At 39.2% G+C, this 17,500-nt stretch overlaps 1 protein-coding gene and 1 pseudogene across 3 annotated transcripts in view; both read right to left on the reverse strand.

Moving 5' to 3' along the window:
• The window catches only part of LOC103729782, a 28,250-nt pseudogene extending 21,218 nt beyond the window's left edge, over positions 1–7,032 (reverse strand).
• Znf317 (zinc finger protein 317) overlaps positions 1–17,500 on the reverse strand; it is a 65,053-nt gene that overhangs the window by 19,399 nt on the left and 28,154 nt on the right. Inside the window, exon 9 of one of the 3 annotated variants that reach the window (XM_029561307.1) lies at positions 4,174–4,563. The exons of 1 other annotated variant lie outside the window; for it this stretch is intronic. The gene's annotated coding sequence lies outside the window, so the exon portion shown is untranslated. Of the gene's footprint in view, positions 1–4,173; positions 5,470–17,500 lie in introns of those variants that run through there. One more of the 3 variants, XM_017797062.2, reaches the window with a different exon arrangement.

Genomic DNA, 17,500 nt, shown 5'->3' on the forward strand with positions numbered 1-17,500 from the left:
TACAACACAGATTAATCCCAACTCATTAATAGTAATGGACTTGAATACCACACTGTCTCCATTAGATAGGTCAACAGGGCAGAGAGTAAACAGAAACACATCTCAATTTAACAACACCACATCAAATGGACCTAACAGACATCTACCGAGTATTCCACCCAAGCACCAACAAAAAGGTTGAAATAATTCCATGCATTCTATCAGACCACAATGCAATAAAGCATACAATCAACACCGAAAGAAGCCCTAGTCACCACATGAACACATGGAGATTAAACAACACATTCCTGAATGATGAAATGAGTCAAAAGACAAATTAAGAAAGAAAGAAAAGGATTCCTGGAACTAAAGAAAAGTACAATACAACACAACAAAACCTCTGGGACACGCTGAAAGTGGTCCTTAGAGGGAAGTTTAAAGCTCCAAGTGCCTACATGAAAAAATCAGAAAGAAAACAAATAAATGACTTAACATTGCAACTCAAGACACTTGAAAAGCAACAACAAATGAAACCCAAACCCAGTAGAGAAGAAAATGAGCCTAGATACACCCATCAGGATAGACTTGATCTTACAGAGATCTTTCTTTCTCTGTCTCTGAGTGCCAGTATTAAAGGCATACACCACTATGCCCTACTTTCGTTTTATAATTTATGGAAAATTTCATATATCAGTACAGTATTTCCATCATTTCCAAACCTTCCTCTCCAGAAAAGGGGAAATAGGAATCCTGAAGTGATTGAACATGGGTGCAGCCACTATGGAAATCACTGTGGAGAACTCTCCAAAAGCTAAACGTAGATCTACCATATGATCTAGCTATATCAATCCTGGGCAAATACTCAAAACCCTTGAAATCCTATTACCAAGATACTTGCTCATTCATACTCACTGCTGCTCTTTTCACAATTGCTAGGAAAGGAAAACAACCTACATGTCCTTCAAATGATGAGTAAATAATGAAAATGTGGTACATATGCACAATGGAATTCTATCCAGGTGTAAAGAAAAATGAAATCATAAAGTTTGCAAGAAAGATGGAATTAGAAAATATTACACCAAAGTGAGGTGACTCAGATCCCAAAAGACAAACATGGATTATTTATGGATTTATGGATTTCAGCTCCAAATCTTTACAAGTGAGTATATAAACTGACAACCACAGAACTAAGGAAAGGATTTGTTTTATTATAAAGATATGAGTTTATCTGGACTTATAAAATATCTTATCTTGATTTAGTAAAAATACAAACTGAACTCTACATGCAACTTCTCTGCATTTAATGTCAAAGAAAAATATTGTATTATTTTGATTAGTCTAAAAAATATGAGCAAAGATTACTTTCAATAGATTGACAAAGTATAAACCTGGAGTCTAATTGAACTGAATTATACAGCCAATAACAAATGCATTCCCTCCTATCTGTATTCTTTTAGTGACATTAATTACATGCAGTAATTATGTTGCTGATGTGTCAGTTTGATTTATAGCATCTTTAGGTTAAGTACTTTTGTCTTCAAGGATCTAGTTGTTTCTAAACATGGAGGATGATGAAGGACAGAAATTGATAGAAAATTTTATGTTTAGGAATCTTAGTATTAACTGATTTTTAAAAATATTTTATTGTTATCTTATGTACACGTGTTTTGCCTGCATGTACATAAGTGCACCACATGTGTGCAATGCCTGTGGAGGCCAGAAGGCATCAGAAGCCCAAAGTGGCTAGGAGGAAGTCTTAGCTTCCAGTTCAATAGAATATTTATTGTGTGAGCTTTGTTTTTGCTCTTTCCTTGAGCCAGATCTTAGAGTTGGAGATGCCGATGCTCGGTTGCATCAATTAAATGTAATATAATAGGTTTAACAGGACTTCAGAGTAGGGGTCAGGTGGCAATACTGAATTGCCACAGGTGAGCATACCTATCATAATGGGTAGCAAAGGCAAAACAATGCTTATAATGGCATGACCTGAATGGACCTTTGGTACTGGCTAATCAATCATGGTGTTTCCAGGAACCAAATACATAAGAAGCCTACTAAGTTTTTATTTGATCTGTATAAGCAGAAAAGCTCTAGAACAAATGAATGCCTTCTGTTCTCAAGAAAGTACCTATGGCTTCATGGGGTGTGACCTATGATCGGTTGACTGAGGGAGAGAAGATTAGGGTTTGGTTTGCAGGTGGCTCTGCACACTACGCAGGTACCACTCAGAAGCAGACAGCTGCAGCATTACACTCAATTTCTGTAACAACCCTGAAGGACTGGTAAAGGAAAGTCTTCACAGTGGGCAGAACATCATGCAGTGTACATGGTCGTGCATTTTCCTTGAAAGGAGAAATGGCCAGAAGTGCAATTAATTACTGATTCATGGACTGTAGTCAATGTTTCGAATGGATGGTCAGGGTCTTGGAAGGAGCATGACTGGAAAATTGGTGAGAAAGACATTTGGAGAAGTAGTATGTGGACAGATCTCTCCGAAAGGGCAAAGGATGTAAATATACTTATGTTTCATGTAAATGTTCATAAAAAGGTGATCTCAGCAGAGGATCAGTTCAACAATCAAGTAGAGCAGACGATCCATTTAGTTAGCCTCTTTTTCCAGCTATCCCTGTCATTCCTCAATGGGACTGGATGAACAAAGTGGCCACGGTGGCAGAGATGGAGGTTATGCATGGGTTCAACAGCATGGACTCTCACCAAGGCTGATCCGGCTACAGCTGCTGCTAAGTGCCAGATGTGCCAACAGCTGAGATCAACACTGGTGCCCCCAATATGGCACTATTCCCCAGGGTGAACCACCTGGCAACCTGGTGGCAGGTTGACTATACTGGACCACATCTACCTTGGAGAGGAAAACACTTTGCCCTTACAGGACAAATACTTATTCTGGTTATGGATTTACCTTTTGTGCATGTAATGCTTCTGCCAAAACTACCATCCAGGGACTTACAGAATGCCTTATCACCATCATGGTATTCTGCACAGCATTGCTTCTGTCCCAGGAAATCACGTCATAGCCAAAGTGTGACAGTGGGTGCATGGTCATGGATTCCACTGGTCTTAACATGTTCCCCACCATCCTGAAGCAGCTGGCATGAGAGAGCAATGGAATTGCCTCTGAAAGACACACAGTGCCAATTAGGTGGCAGTATCCTGGAGGGATGGGGAAAGATCATCCAGAAGGCAGTATAATGCTTTGAATTAGTGCCCAATATATGGTACTGTTTCTCCTATAGCCAGGAATCAATGGATGGAAGTGGGAATGATTCCACTCACTACCACTCATGATCCACTAGGAAAATTTTGCTTCCTGTACCCATGACTGCACTCTGCTGGCTTAGAAGTTCTGGACCCAGAAAGGGGAGTGCTTCTGCAAGGAGACACAACAAACATTCTATTGAACTGGAAGCTAAGACTTCCCCCTGACCACTTTGGGCTTCTGATACCTTTAAGTCAACAGGCTAAGAAAGGAATAGCAATATTAGGAGGAGTGATTGACCCACACTACCAGGGAAACAGGACTGTTTTCCACAATGGAAATAAGGATAATGTCTAGAAGTCAGGAGATTCCCTAGAGTGCCTTTTGTTGTTACCATGTCCTGTGATTAAAGTCAATGGGAAAGTGCAACAACCCAATCCAGATAAAACAAATGACCCTGAACCTTCAGTGATGAAGGTATAGGTCACTCTTTGAGGAAAAGTGCCAAGACCTGCAGAAGTGGTTGCTGATAGTGGAAGAAATATAGAATGGGTAGTAGAGGAAGGTAATTTTAAATATCAGCTAAGGACACATGGCCAGCTGCAGAAACACCAGTGGATTGTAATTGACACGTTTGTGTCCTATTTGGTTAAGAACACTGTTTGCACACATATATTTCAACTTTAAACAATAGCTATTGAAACCATGGAAAACCCTCCAAAAAAAAAAAAAAAAAAAAAAAGAATATGCTTGTCCATATATACACATATACTAAGCAAATATTTGTGTTGTTCCCTTTTGAATGCGTAATTGAGATGTGTCAAGTAGTGACATGTTGTAAATCTACATTATTGCACTCAGTTTATGAGATACTAAAGGACTAAGCATTCTTTGAAAACCTTCCTACCTACTCTAAGATATATAATGCCTTGATCATTGTATGGTGAGATAGTTATATCATGTTGACCTTGCTATTGTTTTCATTTGAAAATTAAGCATGACAAAAGGAGAAGCTATTGGATGTCAAGTTGACAAGGGGTGGACTTGTGATAGCTAATCCTGGGTATTAATTTGACTGGATCTGGGATTAACTGAAATGAGACCTTGATTGGATCAACTGAAGCTGGAAGGCCCACCCTAAATATGGGCATTGCTTTCTGATGACAGTCATATAAAAGGGCATGGTAGAAGGAAGCTCTTGCTTTGTTGTGCCTCGCCTTCTCTCTCACTTTGTCTGGCTGCTGTGACCAATTTCTTCAGATTCCAACATAGACTGAAGACTAGCAGATCTCTTGGAATTCGTCAGGCCTTCAGTGGGGGCGGGGGGAGACAACAAGCTTCTCCAGCTCCTCACATTGTTTCAGTCACTGCAATTGAAAATTTTATATTGTGTCACTCTTATACTGCTGTTTTGGATCTCAGTTATCCCCACAAAGTTTGAGGTTTGGTTCCCAGTTCAATGGTGATCAGAGGTGGTGTTTCTGCAGGGTCGTTACATTATGAAGGTTCTGACTTCATCAATGGTTTAATTCCTGGATGAACTCAGTTGAATAGAATACTGACAAGAGGTAGAAGCTGTCAAAGAAGGATCTAATTGTCAATGTGGATTATGGGGGGGGTAGGCATATCTTTGAAAGGTATAACCCTGGCCTCTGCCTGTTCCTGTCTCTATTTTCTGGACATGAGCTGAGCACTCTTAATCTATCAGGAGTTCCCCATCATGATGTGGTCTCTCACTGTGGCCTAAAAGGTATAGTGTCAACTAGCTAGGAGATGAAGACTCTGAGGGAATGACATGCAAAATCTTTCACTCCTCAAGTTGTTTAAAGCAGTTTGTCATAGTGATAAAAAACATACTGAAGTTTATGATTGATAAAGCACTCCATCTTATGCTTTTTTCTATGAGTTCATCTTGTAGATTCTTTTGTATAAAAAAAAATCCCCTTGGATATTCATAATAATTTTTTTAAAAGCTTTATGTTTCTTATCTCTGGGTTTCTCAGCGATCTCTTTAGGATCTAGATACAGAAGAAGACTTGATTTAAAAGGGTTTCTTAATGTTAAAGTTGTAGATGAGCTGGAGATGGGATGAGGTATTCCTAAATGAAGCTAGGTACTCCAGGAGGGCACTCCCAAGAAGAGAACTGCTTTATGAAGAAAAAGCCCAGTCGAACTGGAATGTGGAGCTGAAAGTGAAATGGGTAAATCTTCTATGTGGCTCCATGGGAGAAATATGGAAGAACAGGTCACTCTTCAACACCAGGAAAGAAGGTCTAGAAATAGACAGTCAAAACAGTAATTTACTTAATGAGAAATGATAAGATTTAAATCCCCAAATAATAATTCTGTACCCTTTAATCCAGATCATGGGCTTTTCCAGGTGCCAGTTTTGCCCAGAGCCTTGTGCTTAGCTGCCTGTACCTGTCCCTCTGGGCACATGATATCATTATTTGTTCTCCATTGGGAAAAGTAGACATAAGAGACATATCCTCAGAAATCCCATGCTATTGGAATAGCTTTTGGTCAGAAGGAACTATAAACATAGCAAAGAGATGAGAGAGTAGCCAAAGATTTCACTCATGCATTTTCTTGGTGCACAGGCAGAAAAACAGACTGAGGCAAAGTGTACTGAAATCAACAGGGCAACAGAGTTCTCCAAACTCCACTATAGCCTACATCCTTGTCTCTATCTTTAAGTCTCCCCTTTTCTTGTCTCTCAGATTCTGGGCTTCCTTTCATAACCCTCTTTACTTGAATGGATCTTCCAGAGGAGACAATATCATATTTTTGGAGCACTTCCTCCACGCCTAATAGAAATAAGTACTAAACACAAATAGGCGGTTTCTATTATTTGCTTAGGACAACATATCTAGACAAAGATGTGAGGTTGCAATCTGAGGTCATATTCCATATGTAGGCCTGCTTTCTACAAGGCACATCTGAAGGCAAATGGTCCTCCTTGCCTGGGAATATCAATGAAACTTTTAGGAAAGAATGCAGGATATTCAGGTCAGTGGTAGAGTTCCTGCCCTGAATTCCATCCCCAGCACTATAAAAGAAAATAAAAACTACAGACGGACAGTTTTGTTGTTGTTGTTTTTCCAGATAATGGAGAACTCCAAGTAAAGAGGGCGGGTAAGTCCAAAGGCATAGGGCTATGAAACTACATAGGGCATTCTTAGAGATAAAGTTTGTTTTTGTTTGTTTGTTTTTCTGGGTTAGTTTACAAACTAATAGATTTCCTTATGCTATTTCATACATATTTAGCTTTGATTGTATCACCACTCATTCTATCCCACATCATGGTGCCCACTCCCATTTAAGATCTTCCACCCCTAATATTTCTTGTTTTCATGTGTATCTGTTTGATTACCTGCTCCACCTCTCCCTTAAAGCCTCTTTATTCTCCTTGTTGGCTTCTTTCTAGTGTCCTGCCTGTACAAACACTCATCCACACATAAATGCAGATGTATAAAAATGGAAAGCTAGGATTTACACACTGGAGCGTAGTTTCTGAGCCTTGGTTACTTCAACTAATATATTCTCCAGTCCCATTCATTTTCATATTTTTCTTTATGTCCTGAATAAAATTATATTGCATATATGTACCACATTTTAATTATTCATTCATCAGTTGGACATCCAGGCTGATTTCACTCCTTTGCTACTGTGAATAAAGCAGCAAATGGATTTGTACATATCTTATACAGGACATGGAGACTAGGTTAGGCTGAAACGTTCTACCCTCCTACCTCAGTCTTCCAAGTGCTGGGTGTACAGGTGTATACCATATCCAGTTGACTCTCATCTTTCTGTCCTTTGTCATAATGTACCATTTGGCTTGTAGTGAGAGCTCAAATGATTGTGAGTTAAGTAAAATATGATTGTGGGTTAAGTAAAATATGAGATGTGTGCTGTCATGTAGACATGATCAAGTATCTAAAGATTATTGTAGCAGCAAGAAACGATCTTCAGCGAAATAAAGACCATGCAACTTATAAAGCGCATTTCAACTTAATGGAAAACATTATCTGACATAATTATGTATAAAATTGAAGTTGTTGGAGCTGAGAAATTCCATCATGTACCTCTCAGAAATCAATACCAAAACATAGATGAAGACTTTTTACATAAAGCAAAATAAATGTAGTAGGCATTTCCTTTATTTTCAACTCAAAAACTTTAATGATAAAACGTGCCTCTGTTTTTAGTCAAAGGGTGGTTTATAGTGTTTTGTTGTTTTTGTGATGCTCACTATTGTACCCCAAGTCTCACACACAAAGAGTACCCACTCAACCATTGAGTTATATCACCAGCCGAAGTAAAGGTTTTATGAGAAGGAATTTCCTCTATTTCAACTTGGAATATTTGTTATTTAATCAACAAATACTTATAGAGTAAGTATTTGCTATACTCATTCCTCTGCACCTGAGACTTTAATCTCTTCAGCATGTTTTCAAATCAGCCTATCAAATACCTTCTATGAAGTGGTACAGCAATTACAAGGAACTTACATACTCCCTTCTGTATACTTTAAATCACCTTTAGGTAATATATAATACATAATAAAATGTAAGTGCTATGATTTTTAGGCGGCAGCTTCAAGAAACAATCTGCATACATTCAGGACATTCTTTTATCAATTTTAATTTTCTTTTAGATATGGTTTTGCTATGTATCACAGGTTGGCCTCAAATTTGAGACTTAGGCTTCAGTATCCTTTGTAGTGTGATTATAAACACGCATGACTATGCCTAGTCAATTTTGATGCTGCTGTTTTTGTTTTTCTTTTCCTCTCACTAATGAGGATCAAACTCAAGTCTTGCAACTCAGATACTTTTATGTGTGGTTGGTTGGATCCATGAAAGTGGAACCTATGGAACCCAGGACTAAATGGACCAATACTATGCTCAGTGCTAGAAATATTAAAAGAAAATGTAATAGGAAAGACACAGTCACCTCAGTATAATTTAAGAACAACATAAATATGCAGGGAACAATGAGAATGCATAATAGAGTTCCTGAACTGATTTTTAGGATTAAGCCATATTTTTTTTGTTTTAAAATACATTATTTTTAGTTTATGTGTATGAGTGTATTGCCTGCATATATGGAAATTCACCTGTGTTGTGCAATGCCTGTGGAGGTCAGAAGATGGAGTTGGATACCCCTGGAACTGGAGTTACAGACAACTACTAGCCACCATTGAGCCATCTCTCCAGCCCGTCATTTTTTTTTTAATGTTTTGCCTGCATATAATGCACACATTGCACATGTGTGTACAATGCCTTCAGAGACCAGAAAAGGGTGTTTGATCTCCTAGAACTAGAGTTACAGACAATTCTTAGCCTCTATGTGAGTGCTAGGGATCAAACCCAGATCCTTTGCAAGAGCAGCCAACGCTATCAGCATCTGAGCCATCTTTGCAATCCTGGATTAAGACATATTATGATGTAGATAGAGGGATACAGTGAGACTGGACTGACAATAGACTTCCTTAAAAATACTTGTACAATATCCTTGAGTCAAGCTTGAGTCAGGATAGTCTATTTCAAAACCCTGGATTGTGATATAAGGATAATAAGACATCTTCAAATTCAGCATTCCAAAATTATCTATCTCCATATTTCCCTGGGATTGGAAGAGAGAGTGACTACAAGATACCGAGATGACTCTGAAAACACTTTGTTCTTGAGAGCAGAGATGGATTATTATCAGACAGAAATGACGCAGTGGAAATACCTGCATAGCATATAATGTTCTTTATAAATATGCAGAATTGAGACAGTGGTGGTGGACGCAGAGGTCTTGGTCGGCAAGGCTAACAAAAACAGTGATAAAACACAATGTTTCATAAGTGAATTTGAAATGTATGGCATATTCTCATTTTAAGTGCTTTTAAGTGTTTGCATCTTTCCAGACAACTTCCGAAGCTTTATGGAGCCAGAGAATCTAATAGTTACTTAAAATTCAAGCTACTGGGATTGTCAAAAGAAAACAACATCCAGCCCCTTGTGTTGGGGCTGTCTGTGTCCATGTACCTGGTCTGTGTTGTAGGGAACACTCTCATTACCCTGCCCATCAGCACTGAGTCCCACCTGCCCACTCCAATCTCTCTTTCATAGACATTCGTTTCACTCCCACCACAATCTCTAAGATATTGGTGAACATCAAGGTACAGAACAAAGCCATCACGTATGAAGGTCACCTCACCCAGACGTATTTTTTCACGGCCTTTTCTGTACTGGATAGTGTGTTGCTGACAGTGATGGCCTATGACTTGTTTGTGGCCATGTTACTCACTGCACTACATAATCACCATAAGCCCTCAGCTTTGTGGTCTTCTACTTCTACTATCTTGGCTAATCTGCCTGACCTATTCTTTGATTCAAAGTTTGTTTTGTTTATTTTTATGTGTATAAGTGTATTGCCTGCATGTAAGTGCACCCAAGTCACGCAATGCCTACAGAGGTCAGAAGTGGCCATCAGATCCCCTGGAACTGGAATTAAGGACAGTTGTTAGCTGCCATATGGGTGCTGGAATCCAAACCTGGGTCCTCCACAAGAGCAGGCAGTACTCTTAACCACTGAGCCATCTTCCCAGCCCCCTAAAGTCAAAAGGTTTTGAGGGTGACTTTCTGCAAGGAAACAGAAATCCCCCATTACTTCAGTGAACTTCCTCAGATACTCAAGTCTGCCTGTTCAGACACCCATGCCAATGATATCCTGCTCTATTCTGTAACTGGTCTGCTAAATTATTATTCCCGACTGGGATTCTATTCTCTTATTCTGAATCCTTTACCTCCACAGTGGACGTTTCATCTGCTAATGAGAATTATAAAGCCTTTTCTACCTGAAGTATCACCTTTCAGTGGTCTCCTGATTCTATGGTGCAGGGATTGGGGTCTATCTCCTTTCTGGAACAACCCACCCTCCAAGACCTCTTTATCTACAGCCTGAGGAGTAGAGACAGACCAAAAGGGTGCTCTGATGAGACTTTTTCAGCATAGGAGGTTGCTCAGTAAGATTATCGATAATGTATCTTGATGGTATCCACCCCCAATTCCCACACCCCCTTGGAATTCCCCATGATGATATCCACCCCCAATTCCCACTTCCCCTTGGAATTCCCCATGTCCCCTTCCCACCTTCATGTTTTCTTACTTTTTTTGTGTCTTTTTTGAGACAGGGTCGCACTGTAGACCCAGCTGGCCTGGAACTCACTATGTAGACAAGATTGGCCTCAAACTCAGATTCTCTGCCTCACAAGTGCCGGGGTTAAAAGCGTGCACCACCATGCCTGGCTCTTCGTGTTTCCTTTTTAGTAACACATTGAGTCCTGTAACTGCTTCCCACATACACATATGTGTGGGGTCATCTCAGTGCAGTCAACCTACCAACACACCAGCAGCCACAGTCCCAAAGAAAAATGACTCTTCTTCCCCCAGGAGTCTTTAATCGCCAATAGCTCTTTAACTAGAGGTGTGGCCAGCCCTCAGGAGCCCCTTTCATATCTATGCTAGAGGTTTGAATAGCTTGATCTTGCACAAGTAACCAAAGTTGCTGAGTTCGTGCAATGGTTATGTCATATGGAGAAGGCAATTCTCTACATTCATCTTTCCTCTGGCTCTTAAATTCTTTCTGCCCCTCTTCTTTAATGTTTCTTGAGCTTTGAGAAGAGGTATAATATTGACGCCTCCATTTAAAGATGAACACTTAAGTCACTTATTCTCAGCATTTTGATCTTATGATTCTGCATTAACTACCAGGGTCAGTCCACCCCACCCCTTAGGTTTTAGGTATAAGAAAATTCTCTTCTGCGTTCCCCAAGTCTAAGCTCTAGCACACAGTACTCCTAAGACTATTCAGAGGTCTGAGTCTTGGACAGGGAACCCTTTCCTTAGGTGGCTTTCTATGTGCCTTTGGGAATTACTTGGAAAATGTGATTTTTTGCAACAAGCCTTTACAAATTGAAATTTTACATAACCTTATAAACTAAGTTAACTATGTTTTGAGGATATTTAAACTATATGCTCCATCTAAGAAGAACAGTATAATTAACCCTACAATGATTTGGAATCCCAGTGTAATTAGCCCTTATAAGCTAAACTGAAAGCCTAGTTTTAATCTTATACGATGTTCCCTATTTGTGACTCAGTTTTGCCACTGACTCAGAGAAATGTATGAGTCATGAATACTGAGACAATGTTCATCAATGAAAACAATGACATTACAAATGTCTCCCCTAACAAATGATACAAGCAACATAGAGACGTGGGTTAATGACATCTGTCTTTAGCTTTTTGTGGTGCTCTGTGTTAGTAAGGTTGGAAAAACAATTCTTTCTTTTGTAATACTGTTTTCAACTTCTGATACTATGATTGATATGCTGTTCAATAAATAAGAGGAGATCCCTTTGTTAGGCAGTTGAGGAGAAGAGAGTAGAACAGAATAGAATGAAGATTAGAGTTCAGTTTTGAAAGAACAGTTCTAAAATAAGTACACCTCAGAATTAACATCGGGCCCACTCCTAGTTAAACTATTCCAAGGGTGAAGTTTCTTATGAATGCAGCACCCACCTCACATGTCCAAAGGCTACACTCTGGAGATGCATATAGTCCTATCTGACCAATAGCCTGATCTGCTCTTGCTGTTTCTTCAATTTTGATGTTTTGGTGATGGGTGATGTATCCTTCCTTGCTCCTTACACCACAATAATACAAGTTACTACATTGAAAGGGGTGAGTTTTTAGGGTTAAAAGGGGGAAGAGCACATGGCTGACTGCTTACAATCTCTGAACCTGTTTGCAGAGTCTCATACATAAGCCTTCTGTAAAACTCATCAAGACTGTTATTGTCTTAATACAGATGACAGAGACACAGAAAAATGAAATAACTTGCCAAAGACTGCATTAGTAGATGATGAGAGAGGTTTGAGGGGGTTCTCTTGACCCTCAAGGTACAAATGCTGTGAGAAGTGGGGTATGATAAAGTGGTTGATAATTAGGTCTCTAGAGTATAGTTTTTATTTAAACTCTAAATTGTGAAAAAGAGTCCACCATGAAGATTTAGGAAACTAAGGCCAACCAAGGACAGTATTAAGCACACTGTTTTACGTTTTATTTACTGTTGTGCAGCCCAGGCTGGTCTTGAACTCCTGGTTCTCCTGCCTCCAACCTCCAGAGTGCTTTTTGCTTTAATTTCTTATCGATTAGATTATGCATTTTTGTCAAGAATCCGTATTTCAAGAAGAGTTGATGTTTAGAAGAAAAGTAATTCCAAAGCACAGTTGTTGATGATCCTGAATAAGTATTTACTAAACTGAACCCCTGGGCTTTTTAAAAAATTACATTTATTTTCTTATTTGTGTATATGTCTCCTACAGTGTGCATGGGGAGGTCAGAGAACAACTGGTTGGAGTAGGTTCTCTTTCCACCATGTAGGTCCCAGGGACTGAACTCAGCTTGTCAGGGTTCACAGCAGGTACTTTTACCTGCTCAGTGTATCAGAGCATTATTTTATCTGTTGACTCACCTAATTTTCACATCATGCATGAGGAACGTACTATTATTTCCATTTTGAAAAATGATTCACAGAACCCATTAGCTAGAAATGTTCTCTGAAAATTTTCACTATTTGATCCTGAAGGAAGACTTTCCATACTAGTTCTGCCCCTCAGTGACTTCCTTTGGAGTAAAAAACATTATTCCTTTTACTGATGTTCCTTTTTCTTGGAAGAATTTTATGTTCCTTAGATCTGAAGCATACAGCCAATTGGGTACAATTCCTTCTACAAATAAAAGGGTAATGTAACCATTTCCACAAGGTTGGCTGGGTCTGCATGCCATGACTCAAACACAGGGATCTAGCTCAAGTCCTTCCCATCTACAAGCCAAATTCAACTCAAGTTTACCATCAGTCCTATTCCAAACAAGAGAACAGATGGCAGCAAAGACATCTGTGATCCAATTATGGGTCAAATATTTTCTCTTGAAAATACTGTCATTCATACAGGATGCCATACAAAGAGAAGTCCTTTCCTATGTCCAATGCCAACATATAAAGATTAAGGACTGTATATAAGTAAGTGAATGAATGTTGGTATTTATGTAGGACTCAGAAAGTTCAGCGCTTTCACCTATCCAGTTTCAAACTTCAAAGTCTGAAGCAGAGTAAATGTTTAAGTATTGGTGGTTTATTCTGCCTTAAGAAGATAAAAAGAAAATCCAGTAAACTGTTCTTTTGAAACTCTTCAAACGTGAACTACTTATTGTAAATGTCTAAGAAACTCTATGAAGAATTGAAATATCAAAGAAGGGGACTTGGTCTCCAAGACAATTCTCTTTAGCTTCTTGAAATCACAAATCAAGTTTCCTTCTAATCTCTAGCACATTCCATGCAACAGTTTGACATTTCCAAGCACTAGACTCCACATAAGTGAACGCACAGACCTCATGTTGATCATGAGCTGCACCAGAACATGGCATGAATGGAGAGATAAATCTATGGGGGACAGAGGAAAGGAGTAGGAAAAGTAAACTAGTGCTTGGAAACAGGCCTTTGATTCTTTGCAGAAAATTTGATGTGCTCAATTTCAGAAAAAAAAAAAAAAAAAAGCCACTGACTGGGCTGGAGAGGTGGCTCAGTGGTTAAGCACACTGATTGCTCTCAAAGAATACCCAGATTCAGATCCCAGCACCCACACGGCAGCTAACTGTCTGTAGCTCCAGTTCTAGAGCATCCAACACCCTTTTTTGGTCTCCATGGGCACGTACGTGGTGTATTTACACATATGCAGGCAAAACACTCATACACATAAGATAATAAAAATTAAATCCACTGAGCGAGGCAAGATCTACTTCTACTGAAGCAAATGATTAGATGGCTGGAGAACAATGGGGATGGATAACAGATATACATGAAGAAATTTGGGGGTCTATCTTGATGGTAGTCATGGTTTTGTGGGTATAAAGGTCCAAACTTACCAACCTGCATGCTTTGATTATATGCAATTATTTTTAAAGTCAAATGTATCTAAATAAAACCATCCTCTTACTTAGACTCTAATGGCTTTATGGCATATTGCAAAAAGGATGGTGTGGTGGTTTGAATGAGAAATATCCTCCATAGGCTCCAAGTATTTGAACACCTGGTCCCCTGTTGGTAGTGAAAGTTCACATGGTAGAGCTTCTCTGGAGAAAGCATATCACTAGGGGTGGAATTTGAAAGTTCATAACCTTGTCCCAATTCAACTTGCTGTCTATGCTTCCTGTGCCTGCTTGAAGATGTGAGTGCTCAGCTTTCTGCTCTGGCTACTTCCTGCCATGTCTCCCCCACCATAATGGAATTTACCCCTTTGGAACCATCAGTGAAAATAAACTCTTCCTATTAGGTTGCCCTGTTCATGGTGATTTATCACAGCAACATAAAAGTAAATATAAATGGCTACCATAATGTTAGGGATGAAATACCTAAAATCTTGGATTTGATCCCCAGGACTACATAAACTGAACATGGTGGTGCATGCTTGTAACCCTGGCACTTGGAACATACAGGCAGAGATTAGAAATTCACAATCATCCTAGTCTGCTCTAGTTTGAGGCCAGCCTAGGCTACAAACTAGCCTTTATGACAATGCCTTAAAAAAAGGGCCATGACTTCCTCACGTCTGTGTATCAATACTACTTCAGACAATCAAATGAGGCTCTACTCAGAGTTCACCCATTTGAGTGAACTGTTCTGACTGATGGCATGTTAGCAAAGAGATAGAGGCAGAGATCCTATGAAGAGCCCTGTTCCTTGAGATCTTCTCTTCTGGAGTCCTACACCAAAGGTAAGCAACCTATGGCTGCATTAACATACTGACATTCTATTCCATTTTATCTCTCCAAGCTTTACCTCATACCATAACATCCTTTTATCTCAAGGATGTGACATAACCTTTTTTTCTTCTAATTTTGGTGTCACTGCATTCAGGACTGGCACACTTACTCAATTCTGTTCCTATTTTTTTGTTTTGTTTTTCTCATTATAAATGGCTCCATTTTTCTCAGTGCTTAGAGAAAGTGTTTTCATCCCTTAGGTCAAGTCTCCAGGGTATACATTCTCTTTTCTAACATTTGGCAACAATCAGTTAAATGACTGCTATTTTTTCACTAAGGAGCTTAGAACTTTTGACCTTTTGAATAGTCAGCACTTTTTCCAGGGAGATTAAATTCAGGGCGTCATGCAACTGCTCTCCCGCTGAGATATTCCTTAGCCCTCGTCATTCTTACTTTTAATAAGCTTTCAACACTGTTTGCATTACTCTCCATGGTTCTAACTACCCCAAGTTCAACATCCCCTGCTTCAGACCTTCTGGATTCTCCCTAATTATCTTACTGTTTATATATCTGTTCCTAACCTTTACTCAGTTAAAGACAAGGCCATGTTTTATTTACTTATTTTTTCCTTCTTAAAACTGAAGCACAAAGAACTTAACATTCAGTATATACATACACAAGTCTCTAGAGGGGGAAAATGTTCAACTTGACTAGAAGTTACACAAATATTACACAAGCCAGAGATGGGTCTTTCATGAGATGCACCGGGAATAAAAAAAACTACAGTTGGACTAGATTAGCCTGCAATTTCAAGTACCCTTGAAAGACACCATGTAAGTTATTTTGTCTGTTCTGAGAATTGGCAGGGGAGTGCAATGAGAAGCAAAGAGCCCCAGGCCACTTACGTACCAACAGGAATTCATTAGCCCAACTGCCTGTAACTGATGTGAATTAGGCACTGAGGGAGTACCAGTGCTACATTCCCAAGCCTCCTAATTAAACAAATGACTCCATTTTTCTCAATGCTTAGAGAAAGTGTTTTCTTCCCTTAGGTCAAGTCTCTGGGTATACATTCTCTTCTCTAACATTAGGCAACGACCAGTTAAATGACTGCTATTTTTTTCACTAATGAGCTTAGAACTTTTGATCTTTTGAATAGTCAGCACTTTTTCCAGGGAGATGCAACTGTTCCCCTAGCTGCATACTCAAAAACTGTGGAAGACTGTGAGTGAAGAGGAATTAGTACAAGGGATCCTAGCCAAACAGAAGCCCTGAAATAAACCTGTCAATTATGCACTGAACTCAAATGCTTCCCCAGCTAGAGGATGTGAAGACCAACTGTGAGCATTTGATGTTCTTTCCCTTGACTGTTGCTTTGCCTCTATGTTGCTGGGAGACAGGGTAGTTAATCCAGACAAAACTTTACTGCCAAGCTTCAACAATACTGTGAACTTTATCAATGTCACTGTGAGCTTGGCATTCATTTCCTTTCCAAATTCTCCAACCTATATATAAATTTTCCATAGTAATCATGATTTTTTTTTAAAGAAAGCAATGCTAATATATTTTTTTAAAGAGCTCAATTGTGTCATCTTCTTGGGTGAGGTAGAGAAACTATAAAATAAAAATTATCACAAATGTTAGTTAAGACTGCTGTCAAAGCCCAAAGTTGGAACTTATCCATGGGAAACATGTTTATTTTAGAACATCATGGAATAAAGGAACTAGTTTCAAAACTAAGTTTTAATCTGTAATTAAGAAAGTTAGCAGTGAACAGTTAACAAATGGTGTACCCTGTGTTGCTTAAATAGAGGGATTTTTTTCTAAGCTAAATATTAAGATCTCAGAGGCCAAAGCAAACAGAAACAAATATACTTAAGAAAGAAGATTTGGACTGAGTCGTGGCTCAGAGTACAATACTTACCCAGCATGTTGACAACCCTGGGATCCACACTAGTGCTGTAAAAAGTACAACGACAAAAAAGGAATTGCTAGTCCAAGTGCTTTTGAAAACATAAATAAGGGCTGGAGAGATGGCTCAGCAGTTAAGAGCACTGGTTGTTCTTACAGAAGACTCAAGTTCAGCTCCCAGCATTCACATGGAAACTAACAACTGTCGGTGACTCCACTTCCAAAAGATTCAATGCCCTCTTCTGACCTCCTACGACATCGCATGACACAGGTGAACTTGCAATATACTCATACATATAAAATAAAATTAAATATTGAAAAAAGACATGAATAAGAGTCAAGTTTCTGGTGCATGCCTATAATCCCAGCACTTGGGAGGTAGAAATGGGTAGATCTCTGTGAGATTGAGGCCACTCTAGTCTACATAATGAGTTAGGGCTACAGGAAAACGCTGTCTCAAAAAAGGAGGAGGGGGAAGGTTGTAGAGGACCCAAGTTTGATTCACAGCACCCACATGGCAGCTAACAACAGTATGTAACGCCAGCTCCAGTGGATCTGATTCCCTCTTCTG

Source organism: Nannospalax galili, unplaced genomic scaffold (assembly GCF_000622305.1).
Source record: "Nannospalax galili isolate Female #2095 unplaced genomic scaffold, S.galili_v1.0 scaffold470, whole genome shotgun sequence".
NCBI classification, from domain to species: domain Eukaryota; kingdom Metazoa; phylum Chordata; class Mammalia; order Rodentia; family Spalacidae; genus Nannospalax; species Nannospalax galili.